Source organism: Gavia stellata, chromosome 4, assembly GCF_030936135.1.
Source record: "Gavia stellata isolate bGavSte3 chromosome 4, bGavSte3.hap2, whole genome shotgun sequence".
Lineage (NCBI taxonomy): Eukaryota > Metazoa > Chordata > Aves > Gaviiformes > Gaviidae > Gavia > Gavia stellata.
In genome coordinates, this window is record NC_082597.1 from 35617868 (window position 1) to 35644518 (window position 26651).

Consider the following 26651-nt stretch of genomic DNA (forward strand, 5'->3'; position numbering starts at 1 on the left):
CCTAACTCCTTTCTGTTCCCACACTTTCCCCTGACTGCTCTCAGGGCTGACAAAGTGGAGGACACTGCTGCAGGTGGAGCAGGATGGGCCTCATGGGAGCTACTGGTAGATCAGCTGGCTTTCCATTCAAGCATCCTGAGGGTTGCTTGGATGGAAAAGCAAATCCTGTGTTGTGGAGATGGAGGAGAGGGGGGCACAGAGGAACCCAGAGTGGATCCCAACAGGATGAAACTTAGCTGTTTGTGACCTAGCCATTTGTCTGGTCTTGGTCTTTGAGCTTTGTGATAGCACCAGGAGAAGCAGAGAAACTCCCAGTCATTGCCCTTCTGAAAACTTGTAAATGCTTGCTAACTCCGTTCTGTCGAATTGGATTGTCTGGAATGGTCATTAAGTCCATGAGCAGAAGTTATGCTTTCTAACCCTCCAGGCAGGGCCTGATTAGAGGTGAGTATGTTCGTTGAACCCTTCCAACAGATGGCAGTCTACAGTTATACTTTAGGATTCCCTCCGTATTTTCGAGAGCAAAACAAGATGATACATCCTGCATAAAGCTGTAGTTCAGTGTATAAGTAAGTAGGCCAACTGCTGTGCACATCAGGTTACCTTTTATGATACATGGAGGTAACACAATGGAAATCGCATTTTAGAAATCCAATTTATCTTGCTGTGAATAGAATTGCATCCGCTACAGACAGCAATTAAGTTTTGTTCTCTAACACCGTTATAGAAATGTGACATTGAAAAACTATTTGCAAACTACTAAGCATTCACATAGCTTGAGTTCATGGAGTTTAGAAAAATGTTAATTCCTGGTATGCGAAGAAGAACAAAGGATTTTTTACCAACTGCAGCCAAAAGGTCAGATCACAAGAGCTGAGGTAATGAAGCAAAAGTGTCCTTCAACTTTAGTGGCTTACACAGTTTATAAAAGCATAATATTCTGTGGATACCTCTTTCTTGCAGCACTGAGTTTCTGTCACAGCTGAATTATGGCTAGCTCTATTTTAACTTTATACCTTCATACCAGTATCTATAGCCCCAAGACTCATAAACAAATGATGCTTGGTATTAAAGTACTTGAACACTGATTTTTTCCTCTATGCTTTTGCAAATGTCATATAGAAAGTTCATTCATAAAGTAAATATATACTGCAAGTCCTGTAGAAGATTTACCACGTTAAATCTTAGGCAGGTATTTCCTACTTCCATTTAAGACAGTGACTGATGGATTTATTTATCAGGTCTTATGAGCTGATTACGATAGAAGGAAATGGGACGTAATACTGTAAGAAGTTCCTCATACTCTCATATTCTGTCTGCATATGAACCATCCTTCTAGCAGAGATTAACTTCTTTTTTAAAGAATGGGTTTATACATTTTTCATTGCTTTCCCTCTTCCTAAATTCACACTCTGTTATTCCTCAAGGCAGCCAGAAACATATAACAAACATCATAGAACTCAGCAGACCTAGCTGCTGGGAAGTATAGGAGCTTATGTATTCCACTCATAACAATTAGAAACTGTGTCATTTGTTTTCCCTGGGAAAATTCATTACCAGAAGATGGTGTTAGTCACTTTTATTTTAGAATTACCTCTCATTTGAGAATAAATATTTTTTTTTTTTTATTTGGAAAGTTTTAATTAGATTCATAACTCATTTGTTTCACCATGAGAACTTCCCTACACAGAGAAATGTTCAGAAACAATGTTTTGAGGATCGTGTCCTGTAATTTTCTACCCCTGGGGGCAAATGCAGCCTTCATCTGAATGATGGATGGAAGGAACTATACAGATATTTACCTGTATCCATGTCCAGGAGTATACACTTAACCAGCCAATACTAATGCAGGAGTCCCTTTGCTCCTCCCCGCTTCCCTTCGATTTAAACCTGCCAAGAGTCCCTGCTGCACAAAATCACCCTATTCTAGAATAAAAGGCATTGTAACACGAAGGGCAGCGTTTGTCCAAGAAATCGTGCCAAAATATTTAATCCAGGTCAATTTCTTTGTACAGAGGCAGATGACTGCATGCTGTTTTAGTGTGGCTTAATGAATTAATGCTTGTAGTAAGTAAGTCTACTTACTACAAGTCTGAGCAAGTCTGTACTGATACTAATACTTAGCTCTACATGACTTTTTCTAGACATAAGTCTTAAAGAGGGGTGTTGGTTCCTCATTTTGCAGGTAGAGGAACTGTTAGTAGAGAAACTGAGAAAGGGTGAGGAAGACAGACTGAATCAGGATTCTCTCTGCATCCTAAGGTCATGTTCCCACTGGTTTAAGAGCTGATGATCTTTTCTCCCAAGTGCATAATCTAAAAGCAACATGACTTATAAATATTTAGAAAAAAACAAGTTTTCACAAACCTCGTTCTAGAAACGTTGAGAGGAATCACCTTATCTTTCTAAGCTGTCTGAATGTCACCTAGAAAAAGAAAAGCAGCTGCAGTCAATAACAAGAAACAGTCACCTCAGAAGGATGTTTTACTTATTCTATCACAGGTAGAGAAAGACATGGCATGAATTCCCTAGTGGGCGGATCTGATTCAGTCATTCAAAAATAAGGATTTAGTACCTTTTGAGGTAGATACCTTGTTGTATCTGAGAGACATCCATATAAGGCTGGCAGATATAACCCCAAGCCCCAAAGTTATTCATACTTCTGGCTATCCAAGTGGGATAGCCTAAAGCATCTAGAATGGCATTACAGACCTATGCATGGGCAACCAAATAAAGCCTGAAATGTTTGTTATTCTTTCCTAACTAGTAAAAGCTGTAAAAGTAATTCTTGGATGACTAAAGGTGGATCCAATCCACTCAGAGCTATCACACACCACAGAGGTTTATAATGTGCCAGAGTCCCTGTTCTGCAGTGCAGCATTAGCATGGAGAAAGTAGTTGCACACCTGGCTTAAGGGCTTTGAAAAGATGTTGCCTGTTTTGCATCCACAGTGCTACAGAGTAAGATGAGCTTGTTGAAAAGTCTAATTCAGCACCTTTCCCAAACCAGCCTACAGTGTGCCCATAATTCAACACAAAACAACTGCAATGGCTGAGGCACTGGAGGAAGGTTTAAAACAGATGCAGTTCAGGAGCTTGAGTGATATCATTTTACTTCAGTTGGCTGGTTTTCCTGACAAGCAGGTAAGAAATCTGAGAGTGCTGAGCCTCTCTCAGGAATAAAGCTTTAATTGGATAATGAGGTGAGCTAATGGTTTGATATGTGCTAGTTTGGCTATAGTTCACCATGCTGAGCTCAACATTAGCCATGTTTCACCTGCTGCCAGAGTAAAAAAAACCCAGAAAGCCAAGACCAGCAGGCAGCATTTCAAGACTCTGTCTGTGGAAAAAACATTTCCCATCCATAGCTCACAGATTGTCTACTGAGAAATCAATGGAGTTAAATAACTCGTGTCAATTTCAGACACTGTTTACATTTTATAGGCTTGAATTTTGATTCTTATATTGATTTTATGCTGATATAAATCCTTCACTTCAAAGGAGCTACTTGATTTAAATCTGTAACAGAACGTAACAGGACCTATTTGCTTTCATTAAAGGTCTTTTGACTTCGCTGGTACCAATATTAAACAAGAATGGTTAGAGGACTCCACCATAAATTGTAAGAGTACTTGATTTCATTTTAAGTCCATGCCACATAATTACATTGTTAAGACAAATTCATTCTGCAGACTATGTTGGTGTTAATCGCAAATAAAAAGAAGGCAAAGAAAAGAAAGCTCAAAAAAGATGTAAATCTTGAAAGTGAGAAAAAAACTAATTTGGGTAACTCAGTACATATATAGAAGAGAAAAAGTAAGTAAATCGGATCAGATATTCCAACTGTTCATTTTATGTCCCTTAGAGCGATGACAGTGTGTGTGTGTGTCTGTGTATACATAGAAATAAAGATGTATGTGCTTATGTAGACACACTACATATTTATATATTAAAGTTAAGGAGGAGGATTAGTCGATCTAGGTAGGAAAAAGAGACTGTGTCAGAGCTCAACTCCTTGAGTCTTTGCTCCATCTGAACACAAGAGTACGAATGAAGCTCAATCACTTTACCATTTGGTAATGGCATTGGTGCTTCTCTTAAGGGAAAAGGACATTTTGCCTTGAGGGATTGAGAATGAGAAACAGCAGACTAAAATTTTGAAAAGTGATAATGAAGAACTTTTTAGTTTAAGTCTTTTGAAAGTAAATTGAAGTTTCAAGACTCCAGAATTATTTGAAAATATTTTTTTTAGGTTCAGAGACAATTTCTTGTGCCATAAGGAGGTTTTGCACAGGAACGCACTGGGCTTTGGGACACGCAGCTGTTTGACAGCTTTGCCGTGCACACTTGGCAGGAGCTGCCCTCTCCTTGGTGACTCCTCACGCTGCCCAGCTCTGGAGGAAGGACAGAACTCTGTTGTCATCAGCAGCTGCCTGTTCTTCAAGGATTTCACAATCTATTCCTCTCTTCCATACTCCCAGTACTTGGGAAATTTTGGACAGTGTGCTTTGTTTGTAATTGGAATAAAAACGCATGTAAAATTGTAGAAAACTCCAGTGAACTGGTACATTTAATCTTTTCCTGTCAAGTTTGATGGCTCAAATATTGCCTCTCCTGCTGTTCCCTCTCCTTTCACCAAGCCCTGCCTTTTTTCCATGTTGCATGGCCAAAATGTTTTTTCCAGTCCTGCTCTTTAACAAGCTTATTTTCTTTTCCAGCTAACGCCTGCCTATTTTTTTTTGTCTTTGTCTGTCACACAACACAGGTTTATACTTGCTGCTTTGTCTGAAAGATGGGCCTTGGGTAAGGACATAAAGGCCTCGTGAGGGCAATTAGTAAGTCTGTAAAACTCCTCTTCAAAATCTCTTTTCACAAGTCGCTCCATCTGCCTGCGTCTGCTTTTGGTTAGATGGCTGGCTTGCAAAAAAAAACTGAATAGTTTTGTCTTGCAGAAAGAAATCATGATTTATAGCTTTGTCCTTAAGGAGGAAACAGACAGAAAAAGGAAAACGTGTAAGAGACATGGAAAATTATTTTAGACATCTCTTGTGCTGCCAATATTGTTTTGTGTAACTTCCATTTTGCAATTCATTACCACAAGTTCATGAATTCACAGGTGTTTACAATACTAAAAATGAGCTAGCACCAGCTTTGGCATGCATTGACAGAGCTTTAGAGCTGTAGAGAGGGAATATCCTTCACTCTATAGAGTTGTTTCAGTAGGATCTCAGCAAATGCTGGAAGAAGGACTGATGGCCCACCATTAAGTGCTTTTAAGTGCTGTTACGCAGCTGTGTTACATTGTGGATTACATTAATTCATCACCATGTTTTTTGTGTTTTGGAAGATAAAATTACTTGCCAAATAATTAACCCCCTGTATACCCTGCTATTGTGTCCTCAGCTTGGAAATAGTGACAATTGCTTGTTGTAAGGAAGCTTAGAAATTAAAAAAGTCTCAGATCCATCTGTGATAATAGGAATAACACAGCTGAAGTCTTATCACTCAGGACCTCTTACTCTCGACAATTTGTGTGTTTGCTGCAGGTCATAACATCACAGTTAATGGCAGTCCGCTCAGTGACTGGCACATAAAAGCTAATGTAGCTTTCTACCACCAATGAACATTCATTAGGGTCTTGAAAGATAACGATGATCAGAACTTCAAGGGATAGCCATAGCTCAGAGAGGAGATAATGACAGAATGGGACTGTGGGGTGTGAAATTTTGGTCAGTCTTTCTAGGCGGCAAGATGCTGTATAAAATCAGATAAAAATTTCACAGAAAAAATATAATGTTCTGGAGATTAAGAGAAGAATAATTAAATAATTACTTATGGATTGTGTGCCAGTTATTCCATTAATATGAGTCTTAGAACTATAGGTCACGTCTTTAGGTTTTTAAGCTATGACTTTTGCTAAAAAAGGAGAAGGAATGAGCTAGAGTACTGGATTGTGATTCTGCATGGTGTTGAATAGCTAGCATACAACTGGCATGATAACGACCTGGTCCAATTAGCACTTTATGAGAGATAGCTGGTCAAGGGTTGGGGGATTTTATGCACCAGGGACCATTTCCAAAATCCATATGCATGAGCCTGAATGAGGTTTTTCTTCCCTCCCTCTCAGGACAGGTCTCCAAAACTGTTCCAGGAGTTTCTCAAGCACCTCTATATTCTCTTAATCCATAATTTAGTGGAGTAAAAGCACACCACATCCCAAAAGCAAGGACCATCATTTTCACACTGCTAAAACACCACTATGAGGGGCTGTAACATAACCCTTAAAATATTTCAGGCCTTTAAACTTAAGAAAACAGCGGGAATGAGAACCATGATTCAGAAGCAGAAGGTTCTAGCATGGACTCAGAGAGCACCCAGGAGCCAGCTCTGAGCAGCATGAATGTAGCTTTGTGGGCTACTTGACATGTCTTTTATTTACCAGTAGGCAGGTAGTCTTGGAGGCTTTACACATTTCTGTAGTAAAATGTTTATTGAAATGCTCAACTGTTTGGTAGATTTCTTTCTCATCTTCTCTCTTCCCTCCAGCACCTGGGTAATTACACTATTTTACTATTAATCTTATAATTTCAGTTGTCACATGCCTATTTATGTAGCTTTAGGTAATCTTTAGGTGTAAGCATTCTTGAAAATTGTATTTCACTAGCAACAGATATAAGAACTGATTTTTACATTCCTCTTTTTCCCACCTACACATTCCTTATTTTATTCTTAGTGAACATAGCGTTGACATTTTAACTATAGAAGCCTTTTTATCACTTTCCTCTTTCTATGTAGGCTGTACTTTGTATACCAGTGTCACATATCCTAGCAGTTCCTTCTCTGTTTCTGGAGAAAAGACATTATGATACCTCAAATCTCAGCACTCTCTATCCTTGATTTTCTTTAGTCTTTGCAGAGACAACATTATAGCAGTTCTTGACAACAGCACTTTTCTTTCTAGGATGAGAGCTCTAACTATACACTGATTGGACTGGTAACTTCTCCTAGACTTGGCCTTTCAGCTCAGAAATTCTCATTACCAGTGCTTTAAGATACAAAACCAAGTCTTTTCATGTGGAAGAATATTTCCTGACTACTATACCCTCATTTGCCAACATGTGATACTCAGGAACTAAGCTGCATTACCATGCCTACAAAAAGAGCAATCATAGCAGTGCAAGCAGCCTTGACTGCCAATATGTCTTAGTAACCTTTTATATTATAGTAGTGTTGTTACTGCCACAATAGGTTAGGGTACGTCACCATTTCTATTATATTTGAAACTACATTTTTCAGGGCTTTATAACTTTTGTACTGTGACAAACACTGAACTGAATCTTTATATAAGGCTTGTCAGATAAAATAGATGAAGACATAGTGGCTGGAACTCGGGTGGTACATTACAACAAAATGGCAAAAAAAAAAGACAATAGCAAGTAGATTTCTATCATTTTTGATAGTACAAAATTTAAACATTCTTAAAAGGGAACATAAACTCTATTCTGAAATTAGGCTTTCTATTTTTGATCCTCAAAAGAAGATTCCCCAGTTACTTGAGGGAAGTAGAACTAACATCCAAGAGCTCTCAAGACCCAGGATGGTATTACATTTTTAGCGCTTCTGTAGATTAAACAAGGAAGATACTCTCTACTGGGGAATACCATTTGCAAGAGCTGGCAGAACAACACTTTCAGAGTATGGGAGGCTGCTTCTGATGGCTGTCTGGCAATACCGATGGGAATGCTAACAGGCAGACTGTCAAAGAAATGGAAAAACTGCATATCTGATGAAATAATCTGAATATGCTCTTGTAAGAGGGTCATGGCATTCCTCCTTCCCATGGGTACCTTTCTGCAGAGTTTTCTGTGAAGTACATGAACTGATACAATAAGCCAGGATTACAAATATGTAGCCCTCCTCATCAAAGATGACAAAGCAAGTGCTTCCAGCTAAGGTATTAATTTTAATTCATAAATCCAGCCAATACTTGAAGAGGAAAAAAAAAAGACACTTAAACAGGATTATCAGTTTGCAGCAGCATATCTGGATGGCAACATCATGTCACGAATGTAGATATCCATGTTAAGTCGTTAAGAAGGCCAATCCCGCAGTCAACAGGCTGATAGACAGATGCTTCCTTCTGCCAGAAACTCCTACCACCATTTTCATCATGTCGTTGTGTATCCACAGGTCCCTATGCCGATTCCCAGCTGAGAGGAGGAGCACTCAGCTTTCCGTCTCTGCGTTTGGGTGAAACAAGGATGTTCTCATAACCACACCCTGCATATCTATCAGTATCTCGGAGTATGTTCAGGGCAGCAAATGAGTTCCAGCATTAAATCAAAGTGAAAAAATACCTGTCTGCTCACAAGACCTGCACAATGCAAACCTTAAAATGACACTTCTTTCTTTTTCCAAGATTTGGTTGGGTTTTTTAATTGAAGTCGGATAGATAACTGCAAGACACAGGTGATTATGTAGACCATTCTTTAAACAGCCACAGTGTCCCAAAAACACTAACAATATTATAAAAGACTAAACTTTGCAAGGGTCTACGCGGAGACATCCTTCCCAACTGAGATGAAAATCCTCACGTGGTATTAGAGGATTTTCTGAGATTCACAGGCATTATCATGTAACAAACTTTTATTATCTACTATCATTAGTAACAAACTTTTAAAATGTCTTTGTTTTATCTATACTCATCCTTCACCTTATTCGTTTGCCCTGAATTTTTAACTACACGAATTTATTCCTGCAAGTCATTGTGTAAATTTAACTTTACGTTTACGAAGTGCACACTGCTTTTAAAACATGAGTACTTACACCAGAAGTATGGCATACTTATGCAAGAAAAGAAAAAAAACCCAGTGTTCTGTTGAGCAATTACAACCAAGCAGCATAGATCATGTCTAGCCCACCAGTCTCTTCTAACTCTTGAATTCTCATGCACGGTCCAGCCCTGAGTCCATGCTGGGGCATACGCTGTTCTTTCTGTTCCATATCTTGGTTTCAATGTGAAAGGTACTTGTGTGGATGAACCAGGTGAAAATTAAAATAAGCGCCAGGACCACATGGTGTGCTGGAAAGCACGTCTACTTTGCTGGTCAATAGGGACACATTTTTCCATTTGCTATTTAAACAATCACAGAGAAAGCTTTACAAGAAACCCATAGATTTATAAACCATCAAAATTATTTTTTTTTCAGTAATGAATAAGATTTAGGAAATGTAATCTGCTCATAGATATTCTAAAACTTAATCAGGTTAAAAGCATTTTTTTATATATATATACACACACACATATATATGTATACTGTTTGATAAAAGTTTATCTCCAATTTAGTGGAAGTGATTCAGAGAAATAATTTTTGAATGAAAAAAATGTGCATTTTCATTGGAAAGCCAAATGCAGAAGTAAAATTAATCAAAACAAATAACAGAAATACGCCGTGTGGGAGGTACCAATTAAAATTCCCTGGTTTCATAATATTTTTAATAAGCTATTTGCAAATGAATCACATAAAAAAATCATTCAGAGAAACTGGGTATATAGTTTAAAATAAATGTATGTTTTACATACATTTACATATGTTTTGCAGCCTGCTACAGACAGTGTATGAACTGAAAGAGAGGCAAACTTTAATTAATATAGCTATTGAACATTATTCACTCGTTCTAGCAGTCTTCTGAATTTGGAGTTACCTTCATGTAAAAAATTTAATCTATCTATGCAGGAAGAAAACAGTGTAATAAAAACATCAAAGAAAAAAAACCCTGATGTGTTCAAAACATAATTTTGCATAACACATTCATGAGAAATGATAGTTAATAAAAATCTAATCATTAAGGAAACAACTCAACAGAGAAACAAAGAGATGATAAAGCATCTGAGAAAATCAGTAATGTAGTTTTATAAGATTTGTACAATTATGTTTGTTTCTTTGGTTTAATTACAAGGTAAGATATTAGTATACATAATTTTTATTGAGCTGGAAGGAAAGCTTTTTTCAATATATTGTACAAAAGAATAAGTTGTTCTTGAATTTCTCTGTGTTTGTCGCTAAGAAAATATACCCCTGAGGTTACTACTGTGATTTACAGCAAACAAATGTGATCAGATTATTTCTTGAAAAGTTATATTTTGTCCGTTAATATTTATAAAAGAAATAAAGCATGCTCTGCATTTTTGTGGTGAAGAGGAATAGAATGTTGATGACCATAACAGAATCACTGTAAAAGCTGGATTGATCACAACAAAGAAGGCACAAAATGCTTATATATACTTACTAAATGAGACAATAGCATGCTAAAATATTAAAACTGTATTACCGTTCCTCATATCCTCAACCCTTTCCACTATTAGTTTAGCATCAAAGATGGTGGTATTCTGTACTCTTACTGACTCATTCTTCATTTCCAGACTAATGGTGTGTTTGTTCTGAACCTATTAAAGAGCCTTTAATTCCAAAACCACAGATTTTATTGCAATGTTATTGGTAATTCTTGTAAGTGAAGCCTGAAACAACATCTGAATAGTGCAGCCTTGGATATTTCTTGGATTTGTTTTTTTCTGAACACTAAGCACTAGAAAAATCAGGAGATTAATATTTTTAAAGAAAGTTCTCTCAAATATATGTTCTCTTTAATTAGAACAGTGTTTACTGAGAAATATGGATCCTGAATCCAAGCAATGAAAGATCTAAAATGACATTTTATCACACTTCCATTCAGCATCAGCTATAGTGCACTTATGTATTCTAGGCACAAAAGCAACATGTGAATTAAAAAACATTAGACGAAATGGATGAATACATTTGATGAAATATTGGCCTAAATTTCACAAAGTATTTTCCCTACACTGTTACTTAGCAAAAAAATGGAAGATCCAATGTTTTCTTCTACATTGTATTTTCTGAACATCACTTTCACCTTGAAGTTTCATTGTTGGGTATCAATGCTTGAACATTTAAAATTAGTTCATACATAAAATGAGGAATCACTACAGTGTTATATGTAGGTCAGAAGAAGACATTTGTACCATGCACCCTTTTTATTTTATCCTCAGAAATCTGTTCCCAAGACCCCAATTTTTTGTCCCAGCCTAGGTATTTATTTATTTCAGTACACGCATGGATGTGCAATCATTAATTTGCAAAGGCTTGTACTAATTCTCTTGTATCCACAGGCTCTACCCACTTTGCAAGTTCAGCAGGTTAGTTAATGTGCTCAATGAAAATAAGTCATTATACATGTGCCAGGGGACTGGCAAATTATATGTGCTGCTGTGTGCCAGGGGACCCTGAGGGTGATGCCAGCTGTGTGCTTCATCGTTATTGGGCACCTCCAACCTTGCCAGCACTAACATTAGGCTTTAGGTATTGCTGAACGAGGAAAATAGCCAGTACTTTATCTCTATACTGACTCATGGATGGTGGCAAATGCTCTGTGGGGGTGGCTACAGCAACGGAAGCAGACCAACTGGCAGCGCAGGGGTAAGCCCATCTGGGCTGCTGAATTATGGCAAGATACTGCTGCTCGGGTAGAGAACCTGGTTGTAAAAGTACGTCACATAGATGCTCACATACCCAAGAGTTGCGCCACTGAAGAACATCAAAACAATGAGCAGGTGAACCAGGCTGCTAGAATTGAAGTGGTTCAGGTGGATCTGGATTGGGAACATAAGGGTGAGCTATTTATAGCTCAACGGATCCATGACACGTCAGGACATTTAGGAAGGGATGCAACATACAAATGGGCTCATGATCGAGGGGTGGACTTGACTATCGATGCCATTGCACAGGTTATCCATGAATGTCAAACATGTGTCATAATCAAACAAGCTAAGCAGCTACAGTCTCGTATCAAGGACGATAGCTGAAATATCAATACGGGGAAGCCTGGCAGGTTGATTATATCACACTACCATGAACCTGCCACGGGAAGCAGCATGTGCTTACAATGGTGGAAGCAACTACTGAATGGTTGGAAACATACCCCGTGACCCACGTCACTGCCCGGAACACTATCTTGGGCCTTGAAAAGCAAGTTTTATGGTGACACGGCACCCCTGAAAGAATTGAATCCGACAATGGGACTCATTTCCGAAACAACCATATAAACACCTGGGCCAAGGAGCATGGCATTGACTGGGTGTATCACATCCCCTACCATGCACCAGCCTCTGGGAAAATTGAACGATACAGCGCACTGTTAAAAACTACACTGAGAGCAATGGGTGCTGGGACATTCAAGCATTGGGATACACATTTAGCAGAAGCCACTTGGCTAGTTAACACTAGAGGCTCTGCCAGTCGACCTGGCCCTGCCCAATCAAAACCCCTGCACGCTGTGGAAGAAGATCCCCGTAGTACATATAAAGAACTTGCTGGGAAAACCAGTCTGGGTTATTCCTTCCTCAGGAAAAGGTAAACCTATTCAGGGGATTGTTTTTGCTCAAGGACCTGGGTTCACTTGGTGGGTAATGCAGAAGGATGGGGGATTCCAATGTGTACCTCAAGGTGATTTATTTCTGGATGAAAATAATCCATAATTTGAGCTGCATGTTACGGGAATTGCTATAGCAGGAGCGCCTTGTTGCTAGCCAGGCCAGGAGCAAGGGGAGGGGTTCATTGCAATATTAAACCCTATAACCTGGCCCAAAGGGACCAGGGGTGGAGACTGTAATGGAAATACCTTTAAATTGTTGTAACCCATAATTGGAGCTGCATGTTACAGGAATTACTGCAGCAGGAACTGCCTGAACTGATGAAAGACAAGCCTTACAAGAAGCAGTGCAAGTGCAGCAATGACTCGACCTGTGCTGGCTTTGGTGCCCAATAACTCCATGCAATACAACACCTCTCCCATCCTGAGTGACCACCATAACAGATGGAGCCCAAAGTCGTGGACTAACTGAACTCAGTGGACATTTTGTGTGCATTTTTGGATATTTATGGACATTTTACAGAGGTGGTCATCCACAGACTAAGGGAATGATATCTGTGTATTATATCAAAGGATGGAAAGGGTGATGGTAGGTAATAAGAATGTATTGGATGGCGTGAGGCCTGAGTATGACATAAATGGTATGGAATAAGGGGTGGAGAATGCACTGTTTTCGTCTGAGATGATAGAGTTAATTTTCTTCATAGTAGCTAGTATGGGGCTGTGTTTTGGATTTGTGCTGAAAACAGTGTTGATAACACAGGGATGTTTTAGTTACTGCTGAGCAGTGCTTACACAGAGTCAAGGCCCTTTCTGCTCCTCACCCCACCCCACCAGCGAGTAGGCTGGGGGTGCACAAGAAGTTGGGAGGGGACACAGCCGGGACAGCTGACCCCAACTGACCAAAGGGATATTCCATACCATATGATGTCATGCTCAGCATATAAACTAGAGGGAAAGCTGGCCAGGAATCCGCTGCTCAGGGACAGGCTGGGCGTCGGTTGAGGGTGGCGAGCAATTGCTTTCCTTTGCATCACTTGTCTTTCTTGGGTTTTATTTCTCTTTTTTTGTTGTTGTTATTTTCCTTTTCATTACAATTTATTATTATCATTATTATTATTACTATTATTTTATTTTATTTCATTTGTTAAACTGTTCTTATCTTAACCCATGAGCTTTCTCACTTTTACTCTTCTGATTCTCTCCCCATCCCACTGGGGCAGGGGGGGAGTGAGTGAGCGGCTGTGTGGTGCTTAGTCGCTGGCTGGAGCTAAATTACAACACCTTATCTTCTGCACAACAGCACGGTACCGCCAGTGGATAAGGAACTCTTTCTAGTTCTAGGAAATAGTATGGTTGAATAATTTTTGAAGAAAATTTTCTTTTTTTATATCACAAGCAATTTTTGAAGGAAAGTTTAAGGAAAGGTAGACTTAAGTCGGGAAAACTAGTACCTTTGGAAAATGAAAATTCAACCTACCCCAGGATGTTAACACTGTATTGAAGTGATGAATGGTTCCTGTGCTTCTATCTGATGGGAAATTTTTTTCAAAGATATTTTTTAATGATTCATTTCGGAAAGGCCAAGTTATTTTTTCAGCATGTGTAGTCCAAGCAAGGCTGCAAGTGTTTAATAAGTAATTAAAACCTACATAAAAGATGAGAACTGATTCTTCATAAAATGTTTTATTAATTGAAATGCTAACCAAATTGTCAGACTGTATGAATATCTGCGTGAAGACCAGAACAGCTGCTTAAGATGCTGTGTGGGTGATAGAGCACTTACTTTTGCTGTTCCACCGCACCAAGGTCAAAGCCCTTGTCCTCACCCTCAAGGCCCATTGCAACTGTTTCAGGATTTTTTTCCTTTATTTTTTATTAGTTAACCTGGTTTGCCTGACTTGCCCCTCCCAATTTAGTTACTTGCGCCTCTGAGGTATCATCTGCTGCCTCCTTTTTGCATTGTCAGCAATAACCCTGGTAAGACATGCATTGCCCTATAAAGCTGCCCTGACAGCTGCCAGCTGGCCAATACTTAAAAAGTGGGGAAGAAAGGGATTATCAGCATATGTTTGACTTCGAGTTTTGGGATACAGTGCATAACTACATCCTTGTACCAGCAGTTGTCCTTTTATGTTATAAACACTTTGGGGCTTCTGGGGTAATACATACATTTAACTTCAGACATGAAACCTCCCAATAAGAAAATAAATTATTAAGGTTGCAAAGTGAAGGATTCAAAAGGTATGAAACTCCTCAGTTAGTTAGCTTCATTTTCTAAGCAGATTACACACATCAGGATGCAGCCTTTTATTACATGATCACAGATTATTTTTTGCACAGTTGCTCCTTTTACTAGTGTGCTGGATGGCTGCACCTCTGAGGATTATGTAGTTATTCTCTAAAATATTCTTGTTTCATCTTTAACAAAAGTTGGAAGACATGTACAGAATAAAGGAAGAGTTTTGGAAAAAGTAGCCAGAGGAGGGCAGATGAATACTGCCTTGCAGACTTGGATGTTTTTCTACTGGCAGCTACAGGGTTCCCGTATGATATGAAGCAAATGACTTAAGGATCAGATTAAATACTCCGTTATTTTTCTTTATTTTCTGGGTTTCTGGCTTGAGATTAGTATCTTCATTTGCATGCAATTAATGGTCATAACTTTCTGCTATGTCAGACCTTCAGCCACCCAGTGACTCTCATTCCCTGTTTCCCTTGTGCTCCTTGTTTCATTTTTGCCCCACTTTCAGTTCCCATTTCCTGTCTCCTTAAAAAAGCCCTGTTCCAGCCTCCCGTTCCTCATGTCGGCTTGGTTCCAGGCCCAGATCCCATTTCCTTCCCTCCTCTAATTCTCTCTCCAGTCCCTCCTGACTCTCTATTCCTTTGCCTCCTCTTACTTTCCCTCTCTGCTGTCAGCCCAGCAGCTTCACTGCCCGCACTGCCTGGGCACCCAGCAGGGACTTGCAACTAGAACAGCAGAGCTGCAGGTTTGGGATTTTGTTCTGACCTGGCCTTTCTCAGCCAGCACTCTGCAGAAAGTTATGAACAAATGAAAAGAATTCATGCTGCATGGGAATACTGAAAATGACAGGTGAAACGTGGTTAATATATTAATTTAGTTACAACCGTCATTCAGGAGGGGCACCACCCAAATGAATTAAAAAGGGGCCTCTTGGCTATGGCTTCATTTTGGTTTGTTAAAGTCAGGATGACCTGGGCAGAGGATCAGAGAGAAAAGAGGTGCCTGGCTACCTGAGGAGTCACTCTATTGAAAATATCAAAACCTATCAAAGGTCCGTGCTTATTAACTACCGCTTTCTTCCAATATGCCAGAAAACACTATCATTCATGACATTCAGCAGACTATAATACAGCCTAGAATTACATGTATATATATTATATATATTAAAAAACTTTTTTTTTGGACAACAGCCAAGTACACTGTAAAGGGAAGAAAACTTTCTGTCTGAATTAACACAGAAATGTTATCTTGAAGTTAAGTACACATATATGCATCACACAGGATATTAGGATATGACCTGGTCTGATCTCATTACTTTCCTGAAAGTGCCTTGCTCTGTGTAAAAGCATGTAATGACCCCAAAATTATGTTTATTCAGCTTCATTGCCTGCACTTCTGCTTAACTCATTTCTCCTCTGGGTGTAGAACAGCAACAATGAATTCACAGTGATTACTAACTAGTCAGCAGTATTACAAACTCTTACGGTAATTAATAGTTTAAATGACAACTGAGCAGAAAGCTGTATCGGAGAGTCCGGCTCCTGCTCTAGCTGGGAGCCATTCGTTTCTTTAAAATAAGTGAGGAGCAGGATGCAGCTGGCCTGCTAATCACAAACACCAGATGGTCGTCTCAGGCAAAAACTGTTCAGTTCAAGTAGTTTAAACCAAATCAGAATCAAAGTGGTTTATTGATTTATTAACAACATGTAATTAACTGGCAATCAGTGAACCATGTAAGCAAAATCAATATCTGCAGATAAACAGATAAACCACAATACAAGAGGTAGACCACAATACTAAATGCTTAAAAAGGTTAATACGCATCTATGAATTTCTAAATATCCTTCTATAATGCATCCCAGAATGTTCTAATCCCAATCAATAGTTACCCCTCCCAACAAGGTGTGTTACACGCACATCCCCTTCCAGGACTGTGTGTTCCCCGCTTGCACACCCCTCCTGGGGGAGATGTGGGTGCTCCAGGTCTGAGTGCGCCCCAGCGCTCTCCGCCATCCGCAAGTGCTGCGAATGCACTCCCCAAGTCATGTACGCATCCCTGAGGTGTGGGTCCCTACGACCTGCTCCCTGCCTTGTCACCCCTAGCAGGAGGCAGGCTCCTCACTGTGTCCATCTAGCCTGAGCAGAGGCTGTGACGCTGGCAAGGCAATTTCTGGCAGGTTCAGACCAGGGGATTTCATCATTCACACTGACGGGAAGAATGGAACACTCTTTGCAGACCAAAAAACCAAAAATAAAATAAACAGCCAAAATCCCAGTTTGTTTGCTGTGTAATGAAATTGCGGAAATGTCTGCTGACATTTTTCATGTCCTGAATCCAAATGATTTTGCTTCCCATGCATATTTTAACAATTTTCATCTACCAAAAAAATTCAGTTTTCAGTCAAGGTCTCAAAATATGTAGCTAGGAATGACATAACAGTACCAGTTAGTAAAAGTGGCTATCTAGATATTGTCTAGATAGGGAAGTTAGGATGCAATAAGCTTGAGAGTGAATTTACAATGCAATAATGACTTTCATTAGTAGGTACAAGGAGTGGTGCCGTGTGGCTCCATAAAGCACAGTGGCAAGTGCACTTCACATTCACACCTCAGCTTACTGCTGTGAAGGTTTCTGTAGTTTCTTAGATCCCACTGACAACATATGATTCCTTCATATCTTATTTACTGCAGAGGAGAAGGCGGCAACAACTGTGATGAGATTTTAATTTAGAAATACTGGGGAAAATGTATGAATCCACAAGCACCAGGCTGAACACTACAGGTAAAAATAAATCTTTGACAGCTCAGTTAAAGGACAGGATTTTCCACGATTGGAGCCTACAACAGTATGTAACTGTTATTAATGTAACTGGTGAGCAAAAAGCTGCAATTTTATGACATCCAATAGGAGATAAAACTCACACTCAGTTTGGTGATTTCATAGCCCTTATTAGGTACCTAGAGAAAGGAATAACTGATGTGGAGACATCTCACAGAATAACTTGCTCCCAAAGCAACTGGTGATTACAAATTTTTTGAAATAAAAAAGTAAATCTCTTTCTAAGGATGTAGCTAAAATAAATAAATCAAAGCACTGCTAGTTTACAGAACACTTAAACCATGTATTAAGAGACTGAGTGTACTTTATTTGCAAAACTAAGTAATTTAAAGACTACTGCTGACAGACTGAATAGACTCCATTATTTTAATGATGATGACTGCTGTTGGTAATAGCAGGTGGAACCATCATCCTCATATAGCCTAAACTACATATATAAAACATGTACAGATGATATATGTCATAACCTAGGCAACGATTAGCTTCAATCAGGCACAGCAGTCAGCAATGCCTGCGTGCGTTCATCGTGAGAAACAATCTTTCATGCAAAGGTAGTTGGCTTGAAGATCAATCTTTTAAGAAGCTTCAGCAAGCTGGGGGGAAGAGGGAAGTGAAAATCAGTGCAGAAACCACAGTGAATAAATGACAATCTTGGTTCAAACGGTAGATTACAGTATAGAGTTTGCTAAGAATCTATAAATGTTTAATTAACCAGGGAACAAATTGAGTGTTAAACCTGAATTTCCTAGTAAGTGGGGAAAAAGACTTTAAGCAACAACATGATATGAGTTCTGCTGTTCCTGACATAACTACTAGAAATGAAGAGGGACATTCCAGAAAGCTTCTCTTCTCCGAAGTGACTAGCGACAGGACAAGAGGAAACGGCCTCAAGTTGCACCAGGGGAGTTCAGGCTGGATATTAGGAAAAATTTCTTTACTGAGAGATTGGTGAGACACTGGAATAAGCTGCCCAGGGAAGTGGTGGAGTCACCATCTCTGGAGGTGTTCAAGGAACGTGTGGACGAGGCATTGTGGGACATGGTTTAATGGGCATGATGGTGTTAGTTGATGGTTGGACTTGATGATCTTACAGGTGTTTTCCAACCTTAGTGATTCTGTGATTCTGTGATTCTGTGATTCTGTGATATGAGAAATGCAGTCCTCAACTTTGAATATGACTAGATGGGAAGCTGTAAGAGTGCAAATGGCATTTGCTAAACCTCTGCATGACAAAACAGAAGGATCCTGTATTATCTGAGAAAGAGAGTGAGAGAGACCTTCAGAAGGAATAGCAAAGTACAAAGTGCCTACTGGTTAAAATGATAATACTATTTACAATATGATTAATATAAACCCAAAGATACCCAAAACTGCACTGAACGCTCCCTGTACAGTCTCCGAAGTGACAAAAAGACTTACATCCTCAACCTGATGGCTACACTCTTGCCAATGCAAGTGTGTTAGGGAATCTGGGTACCTTTTAAGGACAAAGAAGATACAGGAGTGTCAGCGATGAAGAAAGAATCCTACACAACTAATCAGAATGACAGGCCTATAAATCACCTTTGCTGAGGAGAGCACCTGTGTTTGCTTTATGACTGGTCGGGAAAAGGATTCTGCAAGAGCACTTGACCCCATTTTGAGCTCTACGAATGGCACGCCTTGAATTCATGCATGGGAGAAGTCCATCACTGATTGAAACCTTGGATTACAGAGCTTGAGTTCTGCCCTCTGGGAGTATTTGACATCCAGCAACGTGTGTGTGGAGAGGAAAAAAGGGAACCAGAGCCCATGTCCTGAGTAACAGTGTCTCCAAATCATCTGTCCTGACGTAGTAGTAAGTCACAGAAAACAAATTTGTGTACATAATCTATTTCATCAGTTTTCCTCCCCGCTCATCATGCCCAGTCTTATAAATGAAATAAATTGCCAGTTCTACTTCACTTTCGGGAGATCTGTTGGTTTCTTTTCATTCAACTTGTCCCTGGCTTTACATCTATGGACAACTGTTTTTGCTTCATTCACCTATATAAGATGGGAACTAAGTTTACTGAATTCCAAAATGTCTCTTCACGGGTGGACCTGGCAGCTCATTTTTCATTTTCATTGCACTGGCATGTAAAAAACACAAGGGAAATGGGAGTTTTATGCCTTCATAAACTGTCCAAAATGTTTGCTGAAGACATAGCATATTCTCTAATGTGTTGCCAGTGATCTTCAAGAATGCAGTAAAGAAGTGATTTTACATGTAACTGTGGAGGATTGACCTTGGCTGGCTGCTAGGTGCCCACCAAGCTGCTCTTTCACTCCCCTCCTCAGCAGGACAGGGGGAGAAAATAAGCTTAAAAACTCATGGGTCAAAATAAAGGCAGAAAAGCAAAGATCACACATGGAAGCAAAGGAAAACAAAAAGATTTATTCTCTTCTTCCCATTAGCAGGTGATGTCCTGCCACTGCCTGGGAAGGAAGGCCTCTGTACAAGTGGTGGTTCCTTTGGAAGACACATGACACCCCCCGCCCCCCACTCCTTTCTCTTAGCTTTTGTTGCTAACGTCATATGGTATGGAATATCCCTTCAGTCAGCTTGTGTCAGCTGTCCTGGCTGTTTCCCCTCCCAACCTCTTGCCCACCCCCAGCCTACTGGCCTTTGGGGACGGGGGTTGGAGAGACAGCCTTGAAGCTGTGCGAGCACTGCTCAGCAGTAACCAAAACACTGGTGTGTTATCAACACCTTTCTAGCCACAAATACAAAGCACAGTGCTATAAGGAAGGATGAACTGTGGGATACACATAGAGACAATGCATGTCTGAAAATCAAAGCCGAGCTTAAGATTTACTTGGCACGCTCGTGTAAAAACCACATCATACACAATGGCATTCCAGCGAAGTGGACTAGTGGTTAGAATAGCACCCACACCTGTTCTTTGGTAGGGAGCTCTAGACGACGTATTATTGGAAGTCATGGCTGTTTCTTAGATAAAACACTGCCTGCAGGAGCTGGTGACAAGAGCACTTGAAGCTCTCCTAAAAGATATTCACAGAGGTGGTCTTTCTTAGAATATTGGTTTCACAGAGCATCTGCAGACAATGACAAGGCATGTTTTCCTGGGGGGATGGAGATATTCTGGACTAAACTAGATCCCAAGGGATCCTGCAACTTCTACCAACATCCAATCTGCGTGGACTTTAAAGGAATTCTGGGCCGTCACCTGATATCCGCTCTTGGGCTGTGGTAAAGCTTGTGTAACCAATTTTGAGTGAGACATTTCAGAAGGCCTGGATAACTGACATTTTTCAGTGAAACTGTTCTACTGAAAAACTTTTGACATCCAAAAAGGATAAAACCTGCAGTTGCTTAGATACAGCTTGTTGATATAAAAGTTTTGTGCAAACTTCCAGCCAGCATTTCAGATATGTAACCAAAGCATGTAGGGCATGATGGGCTATCACTCTTTTGAGATCAGCTATCCAGCTGTGTGTTACATCTCATCCATCTCTAAGCTGCAGGTACTGAGACAGATGAAACACTACTAATCACTCCAGTCAATTGAAACAAACAGCAGCTTTTCTGACTTGTATGCTCATCTTAAATTCATATCTCTGCTGAGTTTGTAAACACTACCTGGAAATTAAGGCAAAGGCTTCCCACCAGGAAAAAAAAAAAATCTATTATCAATTAAAAGCTTTTGGTCTACTAGGGCAGTTGACCTTTTGAACTACTGTAAAGGTACTAAAATAAGTCTTAGGGAAATTAGGTTGTTTATAGTGTCTGGGAATTCAAATAATTTAACAGTTTGCAAGATATCTAACAACCACCATATGAGAAAGCACATTGGAATAAGTAATCTGCTATGCAGAAAAGAAATTCATTTTGCTTTGACATCTCTTCTTTAGCCCAGAAATTATGATCTGTGCCCTAGGCTATCAAACATCAATGCACAAAATTATTCACAAAGGGTTTATGGTTCAAGTGCTAAATCCAGTCATTTGCAAAATGTTGACCCAAGTGAGTCAGCACAGAAAGCTTGATCTTTCAGTTTGATGAAAATGTAATTTTATGGATGTCAAGTCGAAGTTCAAAAGTGACATATAGTGTCATACAGATAAATAGTTTTGCCGACAGCAATGCCATACTTCATAAGTACTTGTCTGGCCAATAGTAACTACTATGATGATTAAGGAGGCTGCTTGCTAGTAAATGCACATTTCATCTCATTTTACATATCATGTAAGTCTCTAGAATTAAAAATTAAGACAGGCCTGTTTAAGAACTGCATTTAACACTTCAACTCCATATTTCATTTATATGTAATGAAGATCTATGGCGATACTTTTTAACTTTAAGTTATTATTTTCAATACTATTATTTTATATGTACCACTTTCATAGCATTAAAGATAATTTAGTCACTTCAATTTTGAACCAGTGTCAAACTGAAGTGAAAATGTTGTGTGGAATTACGGCGTTAGTTATATTGTAGTTGCTAACAATCATAAACTGAAACAAAGGATCACTTTCATTACTTTTCCATTTTTCTTCTAACTTGTGAGAACATTATTACTCCTTATATATGTTTTCTTTCTTCTCCCTCAAATAATTTCATATGTAATAAAAAAGCATATGAAAAGTAGTATGTAGAGCTTTGTGGAAAGTGCAGAAGAATGTAACTGTCCTGCCACTGTTTTATTTATTACAAAGAAGTAATGTACATCTATTAGCTGCTTTATCTGTTCCTATTCGAAGCAACTACATAAAGCCAGACTTTCAGTTCAAATGTAAGCACTCTATACCTTTTCTTAAATATCTTGATTCCACACAGAGAAAAGGAAGAATGCAGGGGTCCAACTACTGTTTAAGGGTTCTGTATGTACTGAAAGATGTTGCATACCCCAAATAAGTCTTACCCTTCTGAATAAGGGAAGCTAGTGAAGAAGTTTGTGTCCAAATGCCTCCAACTCATACCGAGTCTCCACATACTTTAAACAAAGAGACACAGACCTGTTACCTAATCTTGTCCTTTCTGTACACCTTTCACAAATGCCTTGAAACAGGAATACAGGTGGTATCATGTTAATTACTCTTAACTGGCTTTATTATAATTTGCACTTATGCTGAAACCCAATAATTGTGGTTCCTGCATGCTGTGCAGCAGGAAGTTGTGCAAAGGTAACATTCAATGTCAGGCACTCCAGGGTTGAGCAAGTCTGTATTATCATGTACTAAAAATGTTTAGAAAATTAGAAATATGCATAAATCTTATTTTATGTTCTTTTGTTTTATATGTTCTTTTGTTCTATTCTCTTATTTATTTGGAAGGTAGGGAAGGAGACTTGGCATTGTTTCAGCAAGGAGACTAGATGAGAGAAAGTCTTTTGGGCTATATGCTCAAGATGAGCCAGTGTTAAGAAGATCCAGTGTGAATTCTGTCTCAGGTGCAAATTTGGGGAACTTTGGAGTGTGTAGGGTCTGGCCCCACCTTTTCCACTGAGCTTCTTCGTTTGGTCCATTCTAAACACACCGGATGTTATAAGTCAAGATAAGGGACTTCAGATTGCACCTTGCACAACCATTTAGAAGGAAGGGTTGCTATTGTCTCACTATCCACTGATCCACTATCCAATGATCTGAGACATTTTCAAAAAAAGAAAAACAAAGGAAAAAAAAGGAGGAAAAAAAAAAAGAAGCCTTTTTTGCATCAGGTCAAAACTGAGTTTAGTCTTGATGTGTATGCTAAAAGAAACCTAAACTTAATCATTATAATTATGAAAGTAGATAATGAAATATTGCCAACACTGTTCATCAGTTTCCTTATTCTTATGCCTTTGGCAACAGACATTAACAACTGCCCTCAGTGATAATCATGTCTAGGACTATGTTATCCCTATGCAAAATTAATGATTTTTAAGAACCGTGAAATGTGAACTCCTGCCTTTCTCCTCCTCTTCACTCCTAAACCTCTGCCTTCTGTGCTGCCTTCATCTCCATTTCTCCACTAGAGTTTTCAGCCTCCTATGGCTGGCAGAAACTGCACATACTTTTTGAGTTACTCCTTCCCAGTTTTTGGAGAAAGTAATTTTAATTTCTTGAGAGTTAAATGCTCTTTTTATGTAAGCAAAGTCAGATGAGCAGAATGCAAATGACACTGGGGAATTTTCTCCAGGCCAGCATTCACACTCTAGGGATAAAGCTGATTGTTCACAAACCTCTCCTGCTTTTCCTGCAGTAAAGATTTTTTGAAAGTTTGTCTCCCAACTTACCATAAATACTTCCACTAATAATTCAGCAATGTCTTTACTTCATTCATCATTTTAGTTTGATATCTTTCAGACCTGTCCTCACAACTGTAATTGCAAATTTGAAGATGTTTGCGAGCATGTAAGATATTCCATTTTGGCATGCTTTCCTTTCCTCTTCTTGCCTCCTCCATATTAAGCACTTCAATCAATATGAGTTCCTTCCTACATGTTTTCTTCTTTCACGCCTGTCCTGTGAACTTCCTGTGAAGCTGTAAAATAACAATCTGTGAAGCAATCCTACAAAATGCTCAGCTAACTGCAAGATTAAACTAAAGAGCAGGAATTGCAGTGGGATGCAAACTTTGCAACTTACATAACCTTGCAAAGTTTACAGACTCAGATATGTCCCTTGGGTACCTCTGGTTCTCTGAATCCCATCAGTCCTGCACCAAGCATCCTCTGAAATGTTCAGACCACTCCAAAACATCTGATTTAATATTTCTGAGTGCAATGCACTTAGCTATCTCATTCTTTGGCTGTTCCGTCTGTTAGTGAAGTTTGCTCACCAAACTGTATTTTTAATAATAAACATAAAACTTCTCCAAATAACTGGTTCACTGTGCTAGACAGTTATTCCACATGACCCCAAAATGTCAGTGTCATTTAGGAAGCAGTGGATTTCCTGAACCATTTTTTTGTTCTTTCACAAGAGTTAAAAATATTTTTTCTGTAATTTAGGATGAACCCTTTTGTGTTTCTGAGAAAATGACAAGAGGAAACAAACATAAAGCAACACTCATAAGAAATCATAATAAATCCAATTATTGTTTCATGTATTCAGCTTGCAAAAGAAGTAGAGGTTTAAATTAGAACCTGTTACAGATTCTTTGCATTGAAGAGCATTATTTTTATCGTCTTTTAAACACATTTTAGCAGTAAAATATATTCTTAACTATTTTGCCAGCACTGAGTTTGCTAACAGCAATCTCCTGTTTTTCAGCCTATGAAAACCATCAGTCTCAAGGGAGTTCATTAGTTAGATGCTCCGCTGGCTCTGTCTCCCACGTTATCTGCCTGTAGCATGAAGCAACAACTGCAGATGCAGTAGAATTGACCTTGCCTTTGTTATTAATATCTATAGTACTATTAAAGGCTAAGGCTAAGGTCATATATATCATGAGCTGACTTGTATATCACTAAAACTGATTAACCACTATAACATCAAATATTTACCTTACTTAGAGCTACAAGTAATTATAAGCTTATTTTGCTGGGGCTCAAGCAACATGGACTAAGAATTTCTGTTAATTATTAGGCCGTGATAAAAAATATTATTTGCCCACTCCCAGAGATACATGTATATGATCTCTCGGTATCAGGGAAAACTTCAATTGGTGTGAATATATTCAATTGCTGCAAGGAATCACTTCAAATGTATCAACTAGAAATAATTACCAGTCCAGGAAAGTGATTAAAATGGCTTAAAATTAAGATTTCAGCTTGGCATGGTTATTTCTATGCAAATATGCTATATTTTTTCAACCAACATGCAGGTTTTAATTAAAAGCAGACTAAAGTTTTGAATAACAAGAAATTTTTAAAACTCATGCCGCAGACATAATTACTTGAGCCTCAGTTGCAAATGAAAGTCATATTTTTTGCTTGCTGTACTTGTTTTCCCTCCTCTTTTCTAATGAAGAAAGACATTGCACAATGCCCTATTAAATTGTATGCTGAATGACTGCTTGAAAGTATCAGTCAATTTCCTTTATACTGACTAGCTATAATAGCTCAGAGTGGTATGCTATATTGCAGATTTATTTTTATATCTAATATATGTCTTTCAATATATGAGTTGAGTGATTCAATCCTCAGAATATGACATGAAAATTTTGCTGCAATTTGCAATAGGAAATGGAAATCACGAGAAATACTTTTGCTGACTGTATCAACTCAGGCATATTTGATTGACAGTTTGAGCACTTCTGAAAGCTGGGTTAATATCCTTAGAACTCCCTGGAGGTCAGTCTGCTGAGTGTGTATAACGCCCTCTGCTAAAATGACCCATTTCATATATGTCATATACGGTAGGCCAAGCTCCTCAAAATAGGGCGTGATACCTGCGAAACTCTCATTGGATGTAGGTTGTCCTTGCTCCGTAAGAGTGGGGCAATGAAAAACATAGGGCTCTGCATGGGTTAGCACTCCTTTGACCCTCAGGTATGGGAAAATTAAAAAAGCAGCAGGAAAAACGTTCAGAGTTTTAATAAATTTTAATATTTTCCTCTCATGTTTTTCATTATCTGAAACAGTACATTAACACATTTGATTTGATTTTGTGAACAATTTCAGATGTCCCAAACCTTCATTGTTCAGTGAACTTGCTCTTTGCTCAATCTCTTTCCCTATTTTCTCATTCCCAAAGTGTATTAACTTCAAGACAGTGCATTACCAATTCATGTGTTGGACTGTGATAAAATTGCAGGAACTTTTTCAAAATTCTCAGCATGGATGGCATTTTGAAAAAACTCTGTAAAGCTCTGACAGTTCAGTATTTAATTCAAAACCTAAAGAAGCACTCAGTAAGTTAGAGAACTCTGGTACAGTCAATCTAGAAGTCTTTTTTTGTGTAGCATACAGTTCTCCTCAAGTTTGAAATAATATAGTTTGATGGTTAACATTTTCTGAATGAGTTGAATGAAACTATTAAAGGCTAACTACCAGCTGCTAAAGAAACAACTACTACCAGAAAGCAAGCTGGTTTATGGTTGTTTTCCTTTTTACTGTCACTTATGGCTTAGAAATAGGGAATGAAACTTTGCTTGAACCTCTTTCAGTTGTTTTCAGAGAGTTCTGGTTCTGGTAGAACTTCTAAAGCCTCCAT